Below are 20,798 nucleotides of genomic sequence, written 5' to 3' on the forward strand. Positions count from 1 at the left end.
CAGAGTACATTGAGACATTAAACTGCATAAATTTCAATAAAAACTGGAAAAATTGAGGTGTTCTAAAACTTTTGACCGGTAGTATATATATATATATATATATATATATATATAACAACTGCGTGGCAAAAGAACCAACTAAACTGTGTGGAAACCAATCAAATAGCAAATCAACTTCTAATCAATTTAACCACTCACCTGGTACTAATCACACACTAACTCAGCTAATTCAAACACCACCTTATAATGGAACTGAATGGAGTTAATTTAAAAATTACTTGAAGCAGGAACTTACCTATCTGCCTCAGTCCCTGGTTCCTGTAGACTAAATACATGTAATTCGATTTTTGTATTGGTATTTGTATTGAGGCAGGGAGGCTGCAGTTGTTTCTAAGCGACAATGAATCTGGAATAACATTCTTAGGGTTCGTGTCATACGACTTTGTGTCATCAAAGCTGTTTCTGGTGACGTTCAGTGGATTATATTTGGAATCTGTTTTCAGTATTCTGAGACGACAAATTAATAGCTCAGTTGGTTAGAGTGAAAGAATTTGCCATCAGTCAGCCTGGCTAGCTCAGTCAGTAGTGCGTGAGACTCTCAAGCTCAGGGTAGTTGGTTCGAGCCCCATGTTGGGCATCCTTTTTAAACACAAATTGTTTAAGTTTCTTCGAGGCAACTGATCAATGTCTGATTCTGTTCACATTGTATACAGGATTGCAACAAAATTAGTTATTGGTCACTGTCATATAGCAATTGCTATTGTAAAATGCGTGCATCGTTTATAGCTATAACGATATTGAAATAAATAATCTTACTTTTTTGGGTTGGCTCAATCCGTCTCTTTTTTTACAATTGTCATTACATCTTTCATGGAGCAACAGTTGGTATGTGCGTAATAAACCCAATTGGGCCTTGATACAATAGACAACCCTAGACTGTGCTGAAATAAATAATGCGGTTTTCTACTGTAACAAACGCAGCTTGTCAGGATTCTATTATGGTGTTTCCGAGCTGTTGAACGTTTCTCAGAATACACAGGTTTACTGGACTGACAAAAAGGCGATCGACAAAAAGAATGCTATCTCGAAACACTAGCTTTGTCAAGTCGAAATAGCGCAGTTGGCACCGCGTTAAACTGAAGATCTAAAGGTCCCTGGTTTGATCCCGGGTTTCGGCAAACAACAAAACTGTTTTTATTTTGAACTAACAAACAAAGCATATTTTTTTCTTCAGTGTAAATGGAAGAAATAACAATTTATCAGAATGCCATTTTCTAATGTGATTAAGAAATGCAAAAAGCATCGTCCCTGGGTGGGCTTGAACCACCAACCTTTCGGTTAACAGCCGAACGCGCTAACCGATTGCGCCACAGAGACCAACCTGTTAAACAACCACAGCATACGGGAGGGATCATCCTAGCATGTTAAACGAGGGCATTTCTCATGTAAGCTACTTCCAGTAATAGATTGTTTATACTGTTCTCAATGGTCCGCATCCCAGCCTGAGACCACGATCCAGTGGTAGACGATGTTTTTCAAGTAATATGTTATTTGGAATATTAAAACAATCAAGTTAAATAACATGTTTGGACACAAAATATTTTCAGTGAGGTTAACAAGTAGTCTGTTTACAACAAAAATGCAATTTGTGTTAGGAACACTATTTTATTCGGATTTAAAATGGAAATTAAAATGGTATTGAGTGCTGACAACAGTTTGGTATCAGCTGTTGATTTCCTTAAAACAATCTTTTCTAGTAAAATAAAGAAATGTATTCTATTTAAAAATACGTAAAATTGAACTGTCAAAAGTGGGATTTGAACCCACGCCTCCATTCAGAGACCAGAACACAAAATTCTTTGGAAAGACAGAGTCCTTGAATCTGGCGCCTTAGACCACTCGGCATTCTGATAAGCTGCATTTGTTAATGTAGAAAACCGCATTATTTATTTCAGCACACACTAGGGTTCTCGTATCAAGGCCCGATTGGGTTTACGTACATACCAACTGTTGCTCCATGAATGATGTTAAGACAATTGTAAAAAAAAGAATCGGATTGAAGTCAACCCAAAAAGTTAGATTATTTATTTCAATATCGTTATAGCTATAAACGATGCATGCATTTTACAATAGCAATTGCTATTTGACAATGACCAATAAGTAATTTTGTTGCAATACTGTATACAATGTGAACAGAATCAGACATTGCTCCGTTGTCTCGAAGAAACATCTTCAATTTGTATTTAGAAAGGATGCCCAACGTGGGGCTCGAACCCACAACCCTGAGATTAAGAGTCTCATGCTCTATCGACTGAGCTAGCCGGGCTGACTGGTGCATGGTACTTTCACTGTAACCAACTGAGCTATTAATTTGTCATCTTATTTGAGAATATACTGAATGACAGAACCAAAGATTCCAAATATAATCCACTGAACTCTAGCTTTATTATCATAATGAAAACAGATTACACATGACCACAGTTCTGTATCAAAATTAAGTCGTAAGTATATGGTTTCCATTGTAGCTATTTACACACACTGCTCTGTTGTCTCCCAGGGTGTTATCTAACAAAACGACATATGCTGTGCTGCCATAAAGGATTACATAGACTTTCCTGCCCCGTGTTGCTTTCATCTTAGATGTGATCTCAGGTTCTGCTGTGTTCTGCTCCCTCGATCACGTTCTGCAGCATCTCGCCTTGCTAATCACTCCCGTATGCTTTGGCGGCTTAACAGGTTGGTCTCTGTGGCGCAATCGGTTAGCGCGTTCGGCTGTTAACCGAAAGGTTGGTGGTTCAAGCCCACCCAGGGACGATGCTTTTTGCATTTCTTAATCACATTAGAAAATGGCACTCTGATACGCTGTTATTTCATCCAATTACGCTGAAGGATAAATGTGCTCTTTTTTTGTAGTTCAAAATAATACAAAACAAATATCGTCTTATTGTTTGCCGAAACCAGGGATCGAACCAGGGACCTTTAGATCTTCAGTCTAACGCTCTCCCAACTGAGCTATTTCGGATTGACAAGGCAAATGTTTCGAGGTAGCATTCTTTTTGGCAATCCAGTAAACCTGTAATGAGAAACGTTCAAAAGCTCGGCAACACCATAATAGAATCCGATGCCTTTACAAATGCGTTTAGAAACTGTTGTTTTCTCCCAAATGCGGTTCTCAACAAATGTTTTTTTTTTTTTTTTTGTATTCCTTCCAGAGTAAGTCCAAAAGGCAAACACTGGAACTGGCTGCCTGAAAGTGCAGCACTTGAACTGCCTCAACAAACGCTGAGCTCTAAAACGTGTACATTGAAAGTCGTTGTTAATTCTTAAAGGTCTGTTAAGCTTAAAGGTACCAATCATTACTTGCTGTACTTCAAATTTCTTCAAAACTAGTATTCTATAGCTATGTTCTCTATCTCATGCAAGGAAGTGTTAATATAACTTTATTACCTAACTGTGTCAATGAAGACTGGTCAACAGTAATTTCGGATTCACTTTAATTTATTGTGCAGTATCAAATGAAACATAAAAATGAATCGCAATACAATAAATATCTGTTTGATCGCTATACAATCAATATGTTGTATAGGCTAAATTGTATAAATAAATGTCCGGAAACATTCAAATACGTTAAAAAAAATGAAATAGTGTGGAATAGAAACAAAGACAGCTTTGACCTCGACGTGATTTGAACACGCAACCTTCTGATCTGGAGTCAGACGCGCTACCGTTGCACCACGAAGTCCTGGAGTAATGCCAGCTTATTATGCAATGCTAGAGTGTACAGCAAGCATGCCAAACATGGTAATGCCGACGCTGATACTAGGAAAACACTCGGCATCACCAGGGTCATGGGAAACAGCCGACTCAATACGTGTTCGTAGCCAGCAGGGCTATTAAGTTGTCGGAAGTGTGTTTGATTCTCAGCTTTAAAAGTAAAGAAAACATAAAACAATGCGATTTGCTTTTATAAATTTCATTATTTGAAACGTGGGCATAAACACAGTTGTACTGGCTGGGAATCGTCTCTGGTCAATTACTTGGAAAGCAGCTATGCTGACCAATATATCACCAATAGGGAAAAGCTGGCAGTACTGAGTGACACAGAAGACGGATTCTCTCAGCGCGTCTCCTCTGAATGCGCACTGGCACAAAGGGGCTTTTCTCATCTAATGTTTGCACTGTGTTTTTTGCTGTATTGATTGTTATTTGTCTATTTTGTTTGGTGCATGGGTGAAACGGAGTTCGTAATTAAAGTATTTTTTTGTTTTGTTTATCACAAGCACGGTGCACACGGACCTCAGTTCCCGCCCCAAACAATTGCAGGTACCTGTACACACCTGGAATTAAAAGTGCTTTGAGGTATTAAAAGGGTGAGGAACTAAGAGACTGGGAGCATGGAACGAGGAGATACCGGAATAGGAAAGAGAGAGAAGCCGAGGGAAGTAAACGAAAATAAAGAGGACGAGATTAGACAGCGAGTGGTTGGGGTTTTTTTTTGTGCACGGACAGTGTCACTTTCGTTTTGTTATTTTTTTTCGTGGACTCACTCTGGGAGGACTGCGGAACTTGGTGATTGAAGACATTTGAAAAGAGGTACTGACAAGAACCTTTGCGTTCGTGGTTTATGTCAGGATATCAGGATCTCTCCTGAGGCCTTCAGCTGAAGCGCAGCACCCTATGGAGAGGGCTGCCCAAACAGGCGTCTGGACAGGAGCCCTAAGAGGAGGTCTGGACCAGAGAGTGGATGACGTATGGTTAAGTGAACAAATACACATTAAAATGCATCTAACGCTCAAAAATTAAACAATAATTCAAATAAACAAACTATGCAAAAAAAGGAAAACCAATCCAATTAAAATTCAAAAATCATAAGTGATAATACTGAATAAAATAATAATCAACACATTCGACACCCGTGACATTACCACCACTGCGATCTTGAAAATGTTTGTATGCCACAAAATAATGAACAGTCGTTCATTATTTTGTGTATCAGCCGCCACACAAAGCTGAGCGCAGTGCGGTATACTGTAATGATGTTCCAGTCAGTCTGCCCGGACTGCACTTGAACCATCTTAAAAACACGAAGCCCCTAATAAGCTAATTTGTAAAAGTTAGTAAAGAGTTGCGCTAATATAACGAAGCTAAATTTGAACTCCTAGCTGGAGCAACGAGAGAGGGCGAGAGGGCGGGGCAGAGAAGGAGGGGGAGACGCTGCTAGGCAACCGGCTCGTGAACATTCCACTCAGCTGAGCAGAGACCGTTAGGATTTAAAAATGCGAACGTTCCGAGCGCCGTTAGGCGCTTCGTTAAATTAACACACCGTTGCTGGCATTTGAATATAACCATATTTTAAATACTCAAATAGGACTGTATTAAAAATATATATTATGTTTTTCAAAGTAATATGTTATGTGGAATATTAAAACAATCAAACTAAATAACACATGTTTGGACACAAAATATTTTTCTTCCTCATAAAGTGTTAGAAAATGTAAACAGCAGTTGGAGAATGCCGAAGTCGATCATCCTAGCATGTTAAACGAGGGCATTTTTCCTGTAAGCTGCGTCTAGTAATAGATCGTTTATACTGTTCTCAATGGTTCGCATCCCAGCCTGAGACCACGATCCAGTGGTAGACGGAGATGTTTTTCAAGTAATATGTTATTTGGAATTTGACAACAATCAAGTTAAATAACATGTTTGGACACGAAATATTTTCAGTGAGGTTAACAAGTAGTCTGTTTACAACAAAAATGAAATCTGTGTTAGGAACACTATTTTATTCGGATTTAAAATGGAAATTAAAATGGTATTGAGTGCTGACAACAGTTTGGTATCAGCTGTTGATTTCCTTAAAACAATCTTTTCTAGTAAAGTAAAGAAATGTATTCTTTTTAAAAATACGTAAAATTGAACTGTCAAAAGTGGGATTTAAACGCACGCCTCCATTCAGAGACCAGAACACAAAATTCTTTGAAAAGACAGAGTCCTTGAATCTGGCGCCTTAGACCACTCGGCATTCTGACAAGCTACGTTAGTTATTGTAGAAAACCGCATTATTTATTTCAGCACACACTAGGGTTCTCGTATCAAGGCCCGATTGGGTTTACGCACATACCAACTGTTGCTCCATGAATGATGTTAAGACAATTGTAAAAAAAAAAGAATCGGATTGAAGTCAACCCAAAGAGTTAGATTATTTATTTCAATATCGTTATAGCTATAAACGATGCATGCATTTTACAATAGCAATTGCTATTTGACAATGACCAATAAGTAATTTTGTTGCAATACTGTATACAATGTGAACAGAATCAGACATTGCTCCGTTGTCTCGAAGAAACATCTTCAATTTGTATTTAAAAAGGAAGCCCAACGTGGGGCTCGAACCCACGACCCTGAGATTAAGAGTCTCATGCTCTACCGACTGAGCTAGCCGGGCTGACTAGTGCATGGTACTTTCACTGTAACCAACTGAGCTATTAATTTGTCATCTTATTTGAGAATATACTGAATGACAGAACCAAAGATTCCAAATATAATCCACTGAACTCTAGCTTTATTATCATAATGAAAACAGATTACACATGACCACAGTTCTGTATCAAAATTAAGTCGTAAGTATATGGTTTCCATTTTAGCTATTTACACACACTGCTCTGTTGTCTCCCAGGGTGTTATCTAACAAAACGACATATGCTGTGCTGCCATAAAGGATTACATAGACTTTCCTGCCCCATCTTGCTTTCATCTTAGATGTGATCTCAGGTTCTGCTGTGTTCTGCTCCCTCGATCACGTTCTGCAGCATCTCGCCTTGCTAATCACTGCCGTATGCTTTGGCGGCTTAACAGGTTGGTCTCTGTGGCGCAATCGGTTAGCGCGTTCGGCTGTTAACCGAAAGGTTGGTGGTTCAAGCCCACCCTGGGATGATGCTTTTTGCATTTCTTAATCACATTACAAAATGGCACTCTGATACGCTGTTATTTCATCCAATTACGCTGAAGGATAAATGTGCTCTTTTTGTAGTTCAAAATAATACAAGACAAATATCGTCTTGTTGTTTGCCGAAACCCGGGATCGAACCAGGGACCTTTAGATCTTTAGTCTAACGCTCTCCCAACAGAGCTATTTCGGCTTGACAAGGCAAGTGTTTCGAGGTAGCATTCTTTTTGGCAATCCAGTAAACCTGTAATGAGAAACGTTCAACAGCTCGGCAACACCATAATAGAATCCGATGCCTTTACAAATGCGTTTAGAAACTGTTGTTTTCTCCCAAATGCGGTTCTCAACAAATGTTTTTTTTTTTTTTTTGGTATTCCTTCCAGAGTAAGTCCAAAAGGCAAACACTGGAACTGGCTGCCTGAAAGTGCAGCGCTTGAACTGCCTCAACAAACGCTGAGCTCTAAAACGTGTACATTGAAAGTCGTTGTTAATTCTTAAAGGTCTGTTAAGCTTAAAGGTACCAATCATTACTTGCTGTACTTTAAATTTCTTCAAAACTAGTATTTCTATAGCTATGTTCTCTATCTCATGCAAGGAAGTGTTAATATAACTTTATTACCTAACTGTGTCAATGAAGACTGGTCAACAGTAATTTCGGATTCACTTTAATTTATTGTGCTGTATCAAATGAAACATAAAAATGAATCGCAATACAATAAATCTCTGTTTGATCGCTATACAATCAATATGTTGTGTAGGCTAAATTGTATAAATAAATGTCCGGAAACAGTCAAATTCAAACACGTTAAAAAATGAAATAGTGCAGAATAAAAACAAAGGAGTCTTTGACCTCGACGTGATTTGAACACGCAACCTTCTGATCTGGAGTCAGACGCGCTACCATTGCGCCACGAAGTCCTGGTGTAATGCCAGCTTATTATGCAATGCTAGAGTGTACAGCAAGCATGCCAAACATGGTAATGCCGACGCTGATACTAGGAAAACACTTGGTATCACCAGGGTCATGGGAAACAGCCGACTCAATACGTGTTCGTAGCCAGCAGGGCTATTAAGTTGTCGGAAGTGTGTTTGATTCTCAGCTTTAAAAGTAAAGAAAACATAAAACAATGCGATTTGCTTTTATAAATTTCATTATTTGAAACGTGGGCATAAACACAGCTGTACTGGCTGGGAATCGTCTCTGGTCAATTACTTGGAAAGCAGCTATGCTGACCAATATATCACCAATATGGAAAAGCTGGCAGTACTGAGTGACACAGAAGACGGATTCTCTCAGCGCGTCTCCTCTGAATGCACACTGGCACAAAGGGGCTTTTCTCATCTAATGTTTGCACTGTGTTTTTTGCTGTGTTGATTGTTATTTGTCTATTTTGTTTGGTGCACGGGTGAAACGGAGTTCGTAATTAAAGTATTTTTTTGTTTTGTTTATCACAAGCACGGTGCACCCGCCCCAAACAATTGCAGGTACCTGTACACACCTGGAATTAAAAGGGCTTTGAGGTATTAAAAGGGTGATGAACTAAGAGACTGGGAGCATGGAACGAGGAGATACCGGAATAGGAAAGAGAGAGAAGCCGAGGGAAGTAAACGAAAATAAAGAGGACGAGATTAGACAGCGAGTGGTTGGGTTTTTTTTTTGTGCACGGACAGTGTCAGTTTTGTTTTGTTATTTTTTTTCGTGGACTCACTCTGGGAGGACTGCGGAACTTGGTGATTGAAGACATTTGAAAAGAGGTACTGACAAGAACCTTTGCGTTCGTGGTTTATGTCAGGATATCAGGATCTCTCCTGAGGACTTCAGCTGAAGCGCAGCACCCTATGGAGAGGGCTGTCCAAACAGGCGTCTGGACAGGAGCCCTAAGAGGAGGTCTGGACCAGAGAGTGGATGACGTATGGTTAAGTGAACAAATACACATTAAAATACATCTAACGCTCAAAAATTAAACAATAATTCAAATAAACAAACTATGCAAAAAAAGGAAAACCAATCCAATTAAAATTCAAAAATCATAAGTGATAATACTGAGTGGTAATAATAATCAACACATTCGACACCCGTGACATTACCACCACTGCGATCTTGAAAATGTTTGTATGCCACAAAATAATGAACAGTCGTTCATTATTTTGTGTATCAGCCGCCACACAAAGCTGAGCGCAGTGCGGTATACTGTAATGATGTTCCAGTCAGTCTGCCCGGACTGCACTTGAACCATCTTAAAAACACGAAGCCCCTAATAAGCTAATTTGTAAAAGTTAGCAAAGAGTTGCGCTAATATAACGAAGCTAAATTTGAACTCCTAGCTGGAGCAACGAGAGAGGGCGAGAGGGCGGGGCAGAGAAGGAGGGGGAGACGCTGCTAGGCAACCGGCTCGTGAACATTCCACTCAGCTGAGCAGAGACCGTTAGGATTTAAAAATGCGAACGTTCCGAGCGGCGTTAGGCGCTTCGTTAAATTGACACACCGTTGCTGGCATTTGAATGTAACCATATTTTAAATACTCAAATAGGACTGTATTCAAAAATATATTATGTTTTTCAAAGTAATATGTTATGTGGAATATTAAAACATCCCTGCCTGAGACCACGATCCAGTGGTAGACGATGTTTTTCAAGTAATATGTTATTTGGAATATTAAAACAATCAAGTTAAATAACATGTTTGGACACAAAATATTTTCAGTGAGGTTAACAAGTAGTCTGTTTACAACAAAAATGCAATCTGTGTTAGGAACACTATTTTATTCTGATTTAAAATGCAAATTAAAATGGTATTGAGTGCTGACAAGAGTTTGGTATCAGCTGTTGATTTCCTTAAAACAATCTTTTCTAGTAAAGTAAAGAAATGTATTCTTTTTAAAAATACGTAAAATTGAACTGTCAAAAGTGGGATTTGAACCAACGCCTCCATTCAGAGACCAGAACACAAAATTCTTTGGAAAGACAGAGTCCTTGAATCTGGCGCCTTAGACCACTCGGCATTCTGATAAGCTGCATTTGTTAATGTAGAAAACCGCATTATTTATTTCAGCACACACTAGGGTTCTCGTATCAAGGCCCGATTGGGTTTACGCACATACCAACTGTTGCTCCATGAAAGATGTTATGACAAGGGTAAAATTGAAACGGATTGAAGGCAACCCAAAAAGGTAATATTATTTATTTCAATATCGATGTAGCTACAAACGATGCACGCATTTTACAATAGCAATTGCTATTTGACAATGACCAATAAGTAATTTTGTTGCAATTGAGAGGAACGGTAGTTCCTCGCACAAGTTAGAAAAACTTGTTTGAAACTACCGAGAGTCTCCATACAGCTCAAAGAGTTTAGCTGTTTTTACCATGTTGCAGCGGCAAAACTAAATCACTAAGAATTACCATCTGTATCCGTATCAAAAGACTGAAACTTTCTTACCTCAAATGTGAAAAAAATGTACATACCTCTTATACACAATGAGGTATAAGTCGTCAAACTAAGGTGAAATTGTTATTCTCCTCCTTCTTCTTCCTCTTCCGTCTACTTTTTAAGGGTGTGTAGCGACTATTCAAACAGAAAAGCTAAATAACTGGACATCTACCAATCATGTGATTCCACATGTTGGTCAACGTCAAAACATACCAGGGTGTGCAAGCAGTTTGATATCCACACCATTTATATTAAACACATTATTTATGTTTTAGATAGTTTGATATCCACACCATTTATATTAAACACATTATTTATGTTTTAGAATGGAATTGCACACAAGAGTGGCATGTAGCTTCTTTGTCTAAATCTCTGAAATCTAATTAATTGTAGTTCCTCGTTTAAATAAATGTTAGCGTTTAGGTGTAATTCGGTGGATGACGTAGAGGGCTCTCTCGCTCTTTGCGCTGCTTTTTTTCTTATCCTTTATCCTTTTCTTTAGCCTGTCTTTCCTTCCCTCCGTGGCGTCCTGCCCGGTAGCGCCCACGATCTCTTCCGGGTGGAAGCTGATCCCAGTTCAGCCTCTTGTAGTATTTCCAGCCAATCACACAATGCAGCGCTCGCCTCGTCATATTATTCGGGCAGGGCCAGCGCTGCTCCACGTATGTTATTGGCTGCCCCTCCTGTCTATCTCTCTCTTTTTTCTTTAACCCAACACTGTTTCCGCTTCCTTGTCTGTGTTTGTTTTTTGTTCGTTCCTTTCACTGCAGGCCGTTTCTCTGCAACTCTTTCACACCGGCGCCTCACTACTGGGAGTGGTAAGTTGCCATGGCGACCAGGCAGCTTTAACAGGCAATGCGAGCCTGTGCCTCATGACTGCAACCTTCTGGCTCCTGCTGTTGCGCTTTTGCAACATGGGAGCTTCAACTCGCCGAATTGTGACATCTAAATATTGCAGGCTCCTCTTCCATACTTAATTACTTACTTACTTACTTACTTACTTATATTATCACTAACTGTTATAAAGCAAATGTTTTATACATAGACGAGGATTTTAATCGCATTAACAAAATATATGCTACCCTGCTTCACTGAAGCCAATAGTTTCAATTCCAATCGCAACCTCTAGATGGCAGCATAACACCACAAGCTCTACATAATTTAAGCTGATTTGCTATCGCTGCGAATCTCACACACTCCAAACTTTCTATCGCAATTTATTAAAATATATTAAAATATGTCCGCTCATCCTCTCACATACTACAAGCTTTAATACATGGTACGAGACTGGTAATGTGTTTGATTTATGAATTAAGGAGTTCCACTATTAGGAGAATGACTGACTGGAGTTGTGAAACCCAAACCTCTGATTAAAAGTTCATCTTTTCCATTCCAAACAGACCGCTGATCAATCCCGTATTAACTAACAGGATGGTCGGCATCTCATCTCTCTGCCTTCTTTTTTAGAAACAACTCAGCAGTCGATTTCATATATTTGTTCAGGTCCAGCTGCTCCAGCGACCAAATCTTCATTTACCACTGGATGGAAAACATTTACAACTTTCTGCACTCAAATCAAAATACATCCCATTCCGATTTAATGAACAGCGGATTGTAGCCTCCATCGCCCATGCAAGGGATTCTCTTCACTTAGCCCCCACTACCGTTAAAGCCTACATCTCTGGAATTCAGTATTTCTGCCGCCTCATCTCCGTCCCTTCTCCAACACTCCTATCCATCCCATCAGTCTGCTGACACTGAGAGAGATCCTCAAGTTTAAAAAAATAAATAAATAGAAAAAAGCAAGAGTTACCAGGACATCAAGGGGAATACAATGGAGAGACTCGGAGTGTTAAGCCATTTCAACGAGGAGGTCTTGTGAACCATTCCGTGCACCCCGATACTGGACTTTCGCTGGCTGTAGTAATTTTACTACAGAATACTACACCTTGCCGTATATAAAAAAAGTGAACAATACCCAGTGTTAAACATGGTGGAGGTTGTGTGATGGTCCGCAAGTTTCACAGCCCGGTCCCAGAAGCAGACCCCAACCCGCGGCAAGTTCCTTCTTTCAATCAGCGGGTGTTCCACTAAACTCCACACTCTCCAGCCTCCCCCAGTCGCCCTGCAGCCCAAAAATAGCATGCCAGTATCAGATTGTAATTCTTATTTGAAAACATACCTATCATTACTTTTGCATTTAATGCAAATTATTAGCAAACGGCATTTATAAATAAAATACCTTTAAGTGCGTTGCTCCGGCTGGTCAGTTAATGGAGTCAAAATCCTTGAGTGTTTCTATTTTTTTTTAGTAAATCGTAAAAACAAAATAGCATATACTTCATCTATTCAGTAATACAGCAGTGTGGAGTAGTGGTTAGGGCTCTGGACTCTTGACCAGAGGGTCTCCGGTGGGGACACTGCTGCTGTACCCTTGAGCAAGGTACTTTACTTAGATTGCTCCAGTAAAAAAAAACAACTGTATAAATGGGTAATTGTATGTAAAAATAATGTGATATCTTGTAACAATTGCAAGTCGCCCTGGATAAGGGCGTCAGCTAAGAAATAAATAATAATAATAATAATAATAATAATAATAATAATAATACAGTATTGCTTAAGACAACTGGATAAAACCGCACCAGACACTACAGCACAATGCATACCAATATATGGAGACGAGCCTTCAGCTCCTACCGAGAAGAAGACAAAGAACACTTAGAGCAGAGTTCTTGCTTCAGAGTGAATCGTGGATTTCCTGAAGAAGCGGGTACAGAGACACTGGGGTGGGCACAAAGTATTTACATAAATCTTGCCACCAAAATTCCCCAGATATTTCCTGACAAGCTAAGTAAATATGAGATCATCCTTTATGATATCTTGGAGGGGGCTATAAAAAGAGAAAGGATCAAAACTCACCATCTTTTCATGCACATCACTGCTCCCCCGAGAGATCTTAATAAATTCCAATTGCTCAATATACCGAGATCACTGGATAAAAGGTAGGTAAGTTTTTAGTTGTGTTATGATAGATATATATATATATATGACCAGTTGTCATTTTCTGCAAATAAATGCTCTAAATGACAATATTTTTATTTGGAATTTAGGAGAAATGTTGTCAGTAGTTTATAGAATAAAACAAAAATGTTCATTTTACCCAAACACATACCTATAATTAGTAAAACCAGAGAAACTGATAATTTTGCAGTGGTCTCTTAATTTTTTCCAGAGCTGTATATATATAATGTAATTCACAGGATTTCCACAACAGGATGGTTTATCATATTTTGCCTAGAATAATATTAAATATAATATTTTTAAAAATATTATAAAGATAAAGTAGTATACAGTTTGAACACATTAGAAGCTGTTCAAGGACGCACATTTTAATGACTAGTCTATATGAAAACATTCTTGTGAAAAAAAAAACAACCAGCTAAAAACCATTATTTGATTTTCCTGTCTTTATTTTTAACAAAGACAATGTCGTTTGCAGACAGCGTTAGTGTTCTGCTCAGCGAGAAGTACTGAATAACTGTTTGCACTGTTCCGTGTTTGTTTTCAGCTCATTGAAAGATAACATTCTACAATGACATTTATCCACTTTACCCTCAACAAAGGACGCCCTTCATCTTCAACCTCAGCCAGCTCATACTCATTCTGGTGTTTTTAGTCCTTGCTTGCAGTTTCCTTGTTATACTAACAGTCATTTCTAATGAGAAAATACTGTTTCCAGCTAAACCGACACATGCACCAAAATGTGAGTGTAACATAGATTATTCTGCTCCAGTTTTGGACTGCAAATGCATGTAATAAACTTCTCTTCCACTAGGTGTCGCTTAAAACACAAGAATCCACTGTTATTTAATATTAATAACCCGCTTTCCAAACACTCCACACTTAAACTAGATAATATATCCTATCTTAAAGAAACTTTCTTTTGTAATACATATCATATACCACAATGATAACAAATATAAAACTCCTTTTTATTTTTTATTTACCATTTATAAAATGTCACAAACCACTCAGACTGTGTTTTCTTCCTCCACCCTCAAAAGAGAGCAGAACGGTCATCAATGATCAAGAACAGCTACAGTGAAGCAGCATTCAAGACCCGCTTCACGCTCAGAAGAAAACACTGTAACTCCTCATCATGGTTAGCGAGACCAGACACTTTAGAAACACATTTCACTAGAAACAACCTATAGAAATGATCCCTGAAAGTATAGTCTTAACAAATACAGGGGAAAACAACTTCCCTACTCCCGGCATATATCACTGCAGTGATGGTGTCTGATTCAGGTTCCTTTCTAGTATATCACTTGTTCATAGTAATGTTAATAATTGCCAATGCGTTTCAAACACAAAATTCACATAATGAAATAACCACTCAATTAAAGTATAATGTAAAAAAGAGAAGATAAGTAATACCCAGGGTGCACCTCTCTATGAATAATGTCAAGAAACAACCAATCACCAATCTCTCTAGCCGGGGGAGGTTTCAGTCCCCGCCCACCTGCATAGTATTCAGGAGGAGGAAGGCTCTCGTCATTTCAAGGGTTTTGCTGCAAATGTGTTTCTTACCCTTTAAGTGCCGTTGTCCTAATCTGAGGCTACTTTGTCATTTTTGGCGCATTTTTAACTGGCATCTTATTTGAATGTTCTTTTAACTCTATTGTTATGATAACTTACTCTAATTGTGTTAACCGTAACAGTTAAGTCTAGATGTAACGTATCAGATTACATAAACACACCTTGTGTTCAGATTTTTTTTTTTTTAAATGTATGTGTCCTCTATGGGTAGAGGCAGATAAGCTGCGTACCTGCTGTTTCTACACATTAACATTTACGAAATACACACACTAAATTGAAATGTAAAATTTTAGAAAATCTACTTTGCCAACAGAAGAAAAACAAGCTAGCAGAGGATGGTTTCGATCCATCGACCTCTGGGTTATGGGCCCAGCACGCTTCCGCTGCGCCACTCTGCTACAGCTGCTGCCATTGAGATAATCCGTTTTCTTTTCTCCCAAATACAGTATGCGAAGTATGCAACCTGCCCACTGATCACAAGCAGTTTTATCCTCCAGTTTCGGCTGCCAATTCCAATATTCAGTCTGTAAAGCATCTTAAATCGTGGAAAGCGCTCTTTGTTTAAAATTACACTGAAGACTTATTTTGTTCGACCAGGCTAATAATTGCAACACCAACGTCTGCCGTTCAACTAAACACAACACTCTCCAGTCTTCTGCAATCTGCTCATCACTACATGGCCACACCCTTAGCCCCAGCGACCAAATCTTCATTTACCACTGGATGGTAAACATTTACAACTTTCTGCACTCAAATCAAAATACATCCCATTCCGATTTAATGAACAGCGGATTGTAGCCTCCATCGCCCATGCAAGGGATTCTCTTCACTTAGCCCCCACTACCGTTAAATCCTACATCTCTGGAATTCAGTATTTCTGCCGCCTCATCTCCGTCCCTTCTCCAACACTCCTATCCATCCCATCAGTTTGCTGACACTCAGAGAGATCCTCAAGAGCCTCCCCTCCCTGCTGCTCCCTGCTGCTCCCTCCTGGCTCCCTATATCAATAGACATCCTTCACTCTTTAATCTCTACCCTCAGAAAAGGCTGCTCTGTCTATTCAATGACCTGACCATGGAAGTACTATGTTTAACTGCTCTTGTGAAGCACTTCCTCTGCAGGACTCCTGAAGGAACAGAGTGCACCCTGTGAATTTACCATGACAGCATCAGTGATTTACAGATTTAAAAAAAAAAGGCAACAGTTACCAGGACATCAAGGGAAATACAATGAATAGACTCGGAGCGTTAAGCCATTTCAACCACGAGGTCTTGTGAACCATTCCGTGCACCCAGATACTGGCCAGCTGTAGTAATTTTACTACAGAATACTACACCTTGAAGTAAAAAAAAAAAAGTTAACCATGCCCAGTGTTAAACACGGTGGAGGTTGTGTGATGGTCCACAAGTTTCACAGCCCGGTCCCAGAAGCAGACCCCAACCCGCGGCAAGTTCCTCCTTTCAATCAGCTGGTGTTCCATTAAACTCCACACTCTCCAGCCTCCCCGAGTCGGCCTGCAGCTTCAGGGAGCATTGCCTTCGCCCCTTCCACTTGCTCTTCTTATTCTACTGCCTGGTCTTTCTTCACCACATTCTGTGCCCAGATTCGTATCTCTCCCACCTCCTATAACCTTCAGCGCCTCCTTGCCTTTATGACAGACTTCAGGCTATCCCTTAACCTGGCCCCTTCCTCCATCAGGAATGATCTCTCAGGTATACAGCACCAGTTCCTCCTCCGTTCCCCACCCAGCAGTCGGAGGATGCTGCCTGACCCAGCAAAAAGTGTTTATATCTAATCCTTTGCTCTTCTTGTGTCTCCCTCTCTACATCACCTAGCGGCCAGAGCATGCTGCCTGACCCGACGAGAAGGGAAAACTCTTCGTCCCCCTATCTTGTCCTGCTATCAGTATCTAACCTCAATGTTACTAAGCACCATTCCCAAACTCCAGCCCTCAATCTCGCCATCCCTCTCAAACTCCTCTCACTCTTAAACTCTCAAATGTCTCGCCCCTCTCAAGCCTTCTAAGCAACCGGAGAAATCATTCTTAATATCTCACTCCCAATTTTCGCCTCTCAAGCCCTCGTAGGCAACCAGTGAAATATTAGTCAAGGCCTATTTAAAATGTTCTTATGTTCTCTAGAAATGACCCTTTCAAATATAGACTTTTATTGGCAGACCGTCGGCCCCAACTGGCAAGCTCTACTTCATATGATACAATGACTAGGCAACAACGAGGTGTTACATTAACAATACAAACTAACTTGAGACAGCCAAGTCTTTGAAGCATACCTTAAGTGTGTCATGTGATACAAAAGCATTTTGGCATTTTTGCATTGCCTGTCTCGTCAAACAAGCTCGAGCCACAGCACACAGCGCTGCTGCATCGGGACACAGAGGTGGATTTTAAAGCGACTGAATCAACGAGCTGAGACTACTTTTTGAAGAAATTGAAAACATACCTGTAGTCGAAATATCTGCTATATAGTTAATTAATTTATTTTTTGAATTTGCAAATGGCAGACTACATTGCCAATAAGACAATCTGAATTGCTCATATTAAGCTGCGATGTAGCCTATGAGAATCACGGGCATGATTCAAGGGGAATTAGCTCAAATGGTAGAGCGCTCACTTAGCAAACAAGAAGTAGCGGGATCCCGCATTCTACAAATAGTTTTAATGTATCTGCGTATTTAGTCCCAACGCATTATGGAGATAATTACAAATTGTGACAATTCTTTTTAACAGAGTCGCCTGCCCTACATGTGTATTTTAAAGCAAAGTCTCCTAATTTGTAATATTCCCCAGGCTGACAAACTGCATTGCGCCCTCCATCGTATGCCTTCCGAGAAGCGGAGATTTTTTATATTTTTTGTAGCAATGAAAGAATTTGTGTTATTTGGGAATAAATATAAATGGCTTGGTTTGCTTGCATTGGTTTGAATACATGTAATTGTGATTACAGACTTTCCTGCCCAGTGTTGCTTTCTTCTTAGATGTGGTCTCAGTTTCAGCTGAGCAGGATGGTCTCTGTGGCGCAATCGGTTAGCGTGTTCGGCTGTTAACCGAAAGGTTGGTGGTTCAAGCCCACCCAGGGACGATGCTTTTTGCATTTCTTAATCACATTAGAAAATGGCACTCTGCTACATTATTATTTCCTCCAATTACACTGAAGAAGAAAATGTGATCTGTTTTTTAGTTCAAAATAATACAAAACAAAAATATTATTGCTGTTTGCCGAAACCCGGGATCGAACCAGGGACCTTTAACTCTTCAGTCTAACGCAGTGCCAACTGAGCTATTTTGACTTGACAAGCCTCCTTTCTCGAGATAACATTCTTTTTAGAAAAGTTGTAATATAATTAAGTACATTTCTAAACAATCCGCTAGTAACATATATAATCTCAAAGAACTATAATTTATTTCAGCTCTTATGAAAGACAAGTATCCTTGCGCATTACATCATCCCTTGATTGCGAAATGTAATATTAATTAATTGTGTATTTGTAATTAAGAAATGCAGCTACCTTATAATTATTTATGAAAGATTATAAAAATCAAACACTGCTACCAACTCCTGTGTGGAATTTTGTAGAAAATTGCACTAATAATTTAGAAGCTTTATTCCTACATTTTTAATGGTAATACTGACAATCCTTTATCAAGTTCACTGTACCTGTGTATTTGCATGGTCCAGTATAAGAAGATATGATTTTTCTGGAGTTCTTGGTTGCTCAGTTCAGCACCAGTCATCAGAGCTGAAAAACAACAGCAATAGGTACCTGGTATGGTAACTGGACCACATATCATTTATATCAACTGACTGTTTTCCTCCAAATATAATAATGCCAGTATTTGATATGTGTATACTGAAACATTCATTATATAGCACCCAAGTTCAAATCACACCATAAGTTATAAAAATGCATTGTAATATATAATGAAATTAGCACTGAAAGGGAGACCTATAAAGTAGTTATAATGTGAAGATCATTATTTTTATAAGCATTGATTCAAATTCAAACTTACATGGTTGAACCTTCTGGGGCGATACCAGCTTATGGATCACTTTGTATCAGTCAGGTTGAGTCTGCCATCAGCCTTTCTTCTAAACAAGGGTTCCATCTGAACCTGAAAAAAGAGCATTTGTGACAGAATAGCAAGGTTGCAGTTAAACAAAAGACTTCAATTAAACAAATAGCCTAAACACAAAATAGTCACAATGGCCAAATAAAAGGTTTCTACACAAAACAACAAGAAATCAAAAAGGGGTTCACTGGGTGAAAACAAATAAACACTACTATACAATGACAAAAGGGACTTACTGTTGAAAAAGAGAGATTATTTAAAATAATTAAAAAAGCATGGAGTACCCATGTTCACGTTTTTTAAGTATTGCTTTCAAAACAAGATCATTTTTCAATGAAAACTAAATTAAACTTAAAAACCTAAAGTTAAATACAGTACTATAACTTTCATGGATACATAATTAAAAATAAATGATAGAAAAACACAGTGTATCCTATCCTATCAATGTATAATGCACTATTCTGGTACTATAATGCAGTACCACCATGATAATACGATTGTGCTTTTTATTTCTAAGAAGTATCCTTGTATCTACAGTATAATGCAACACTACACCACGGTACTATATGGTACTATTTATTTTACCATGGTACGATTTCTGTTGTCCCGGATACAAGTATTACAGCACCATTATAACGGACAAATATATTAAATATAATTGCGCTTTGGATAAAACAGTCCCTCAAACAAGTTTCTAGCTGTCGTAAATATTACATTTTTTTAACACCCAGAACTGACACCTATTGTAAAAATGTCAATCGTGTATTTTTATTGATAATATTACAAAACATAGAGTTTACTATCCACGCATTTCTACAGCTGACATTTGTAATACGAACATATATTATTATTGGCATTTTTAAATTTTTTACTTACTATACGTACAGTACTAGATTAAAATAATAGTGTAATAAAATTCTTCCCTTCAGATGATTGTATTTCGAAATAAACCAAAAGTCTTCACGATTCAATAATCTCCCGCCGTTGAGAACGCGCAGGATTCTTGGGAGTTCTACGAGATCTGATTGGATAATTCCGTCACTTCATTCTTGGTAGCTCTGCGAAATCTGATTGGCTCGCTCCTGGTCAATTCTTGGTAGTGACACGGGCTATGATTGGTCAAAGCTACCAAGATATTCCCAAGATTGCAGATCGGGTGGGAGGGAGAGCTGGCCGGGCTGGGGGGCGCACAGAAATGCACAGCTGAACAGAACACCCCCCCTCAGACATGTGCTGTCTATTCACGGGAACACACCACTGAACCAGTTAGTTCAGATGAGCGCTGGATACACAAGAAACAATCTGACAATTTCACAAATAAACCCGTTTGTGTTCAAACCTATGAGAGGTGGAATGTAACAAAAATGTGAACTGCAAAAGCCGGAGCGTCAAACATCAACGACAAAGTTCAACATTTGAATTGAAATAACAGCTGTCAAATAGACAAAGCTCAACACTCGAAGATAATATGCCAAATTGAAAATGATTAACACACTAATTGAATTAATTATACATAAAATAATGAATGCACTTAAGCTCAATAATTGAAATGGGAACTTCAGATCTTAAATAAATTGATTACAATTCAAATTTCCAGCACGCCCTCCGATTTGTGTTTAGTCTGTTCTAAATCAATACTGCGCGTTGTATTTCAGGTTAAGCGCTGTGCTTTCCATTTGCCACTTGGTCATTCTATTCCCCGGGACTGCCCCTGTCATGGCAAATCTGACATGCTA

General features: G+C 39.0%; 11 non-coding genes across 11 annotated transcripts; 3 read left to right on the top strand and 8 right to left on the bottom strand.

The window, feature by feature from the left end:
• Positions 1–1,303: 1,303 nt before the first annotated feature.
• trnan-guu (transfer RNA asparagine (anticodon GUU)) lies at positions 1,304–1,377 on the bottom strand. Its single transcript has one exon. It is a non-coding gene; the product is annotated as a tRNA-Asn (tRNA).
• An 876-nt stretch (positions 1,378–2,253) lies between these two features.
• On the bottom strand, positions 2,254–2,326 carry trnak-cuu (transfer RNA lysine (anticodon CUU)). The gene has a single exon. It is a non-coding gene; the product is annotated as a tRNA-Lys (tRNA).
• A 414-nt stretch (positions 2,327–2,740) lies between these two features.
• trnan-guu (transfer RNA asparagine (anticodon GUU)) lies at positions 2,741–2,814 on the top strand. The gene has a single exon. It is a non-coding gene; the product is annotated as a tRNA-Asn (tRNA).
• Positions 2,815–3,670: 856 nt separating this feature from the next.
• trnaw-cca (transfer RNA tryptophan (anticodon CCA)) lies at positions 3,671–3,742 on the bottom strand. The gene has a single exon. It is a non-coding gene; the product is annotated as a tRNA-Trp (tRNA).
• Positions 3,743–6,372: 2,630 nt separating this feature from the next.
• trnak-cuu (transfer RNA lysine (anticodon CUU)) lies at positions 6,373–6,445 on the bottom strand. The gene has a single exon. It is a non-coding gene; the product is annotated as a tRNA-Lys (tRNA).
• A 414-nt stretch (positions 6,446–6,859) lies between these two features.
• On the top strand, positions 6,860–6,933 carry trnan-guu (transfer RNA asparagine (anticodon GUU)). The gene has a single exon. It is a non-coding gene; the product is annotated as a tRNA-Asn (tRNA).
• Positions 6,934–7,066: 133 nt separating this feature from the next.
• trnaf-aaa (transfer RNA phenylalanine (anticodon AAA)) lies at positions 7,067–7,139 on the bottom strand. Its single transcript has one exon. It is a non-coding gene; the product is annotated as a tRNA-Phe (tRNA).
• A 653-nt stretch (positions 7,140–7,792) lies between these two features.
• trnaw-cca (transfer RNA tryptophan (anticodon CCA)) lies at positions 7,793–7,864 on the bottom strand. Its single transcript has one exon. It is a non-coding gene; the product is annotated as a tRNA-Trp (tRNA).
• A 6,538-nt stretch (positions 7,865–14,402) lies between these two features.
• On the bottom strand, positions 14,403–14,615 carry LOC131703619 (small nucleolar RNA U3). Its single transcript, XR_009310053.1, has one exon. It is a non-coding gene; the product is annotated as a small nucleolar RNA U3 (small nucleolar RNA).
• A 686-nt stretch (positions 14,616–15,301) lies between these two features.
• On the bottom strand, positions 15,302–15,373 carry trnam-cau (transfer RNA methionine (anticodon CAU)). The gene has a single exon. It is a non-coding gene; the product is annotated as a tRNA-Met (tRNA).
• Positions 15,374–17,999: 2,626 nt separating this feature from the next.
• On the top strand, positions 18,000–18,073 carry trnan-guu (transfer RNA asparagine (anticodon GUU)). Its single transcript has one exon. It is a non-coding gene; the product is annotated as a tRNA-Asn (tRNA).
• The last annotated feature ends 2,725 nt before the right edge of the window (positions 18,074–20,798 follow it).

Source organism: Acipenser ruthenus, chromosome 32, assembly GCF_902713425.1.
Source record: "Acipenser ruthenus chromosome 32, fAciRut3.2 maternal haplotype, whole genome shotgun sequence".
In the NCBI taxonomy this organism is placed as follows: domain Eukaryota; kingdom Metazoa; phylum Chordata; class Actinopteri; order Acipenseriformes; family Acipenseridae; genus Acipenser; species Acipenser ruthenus.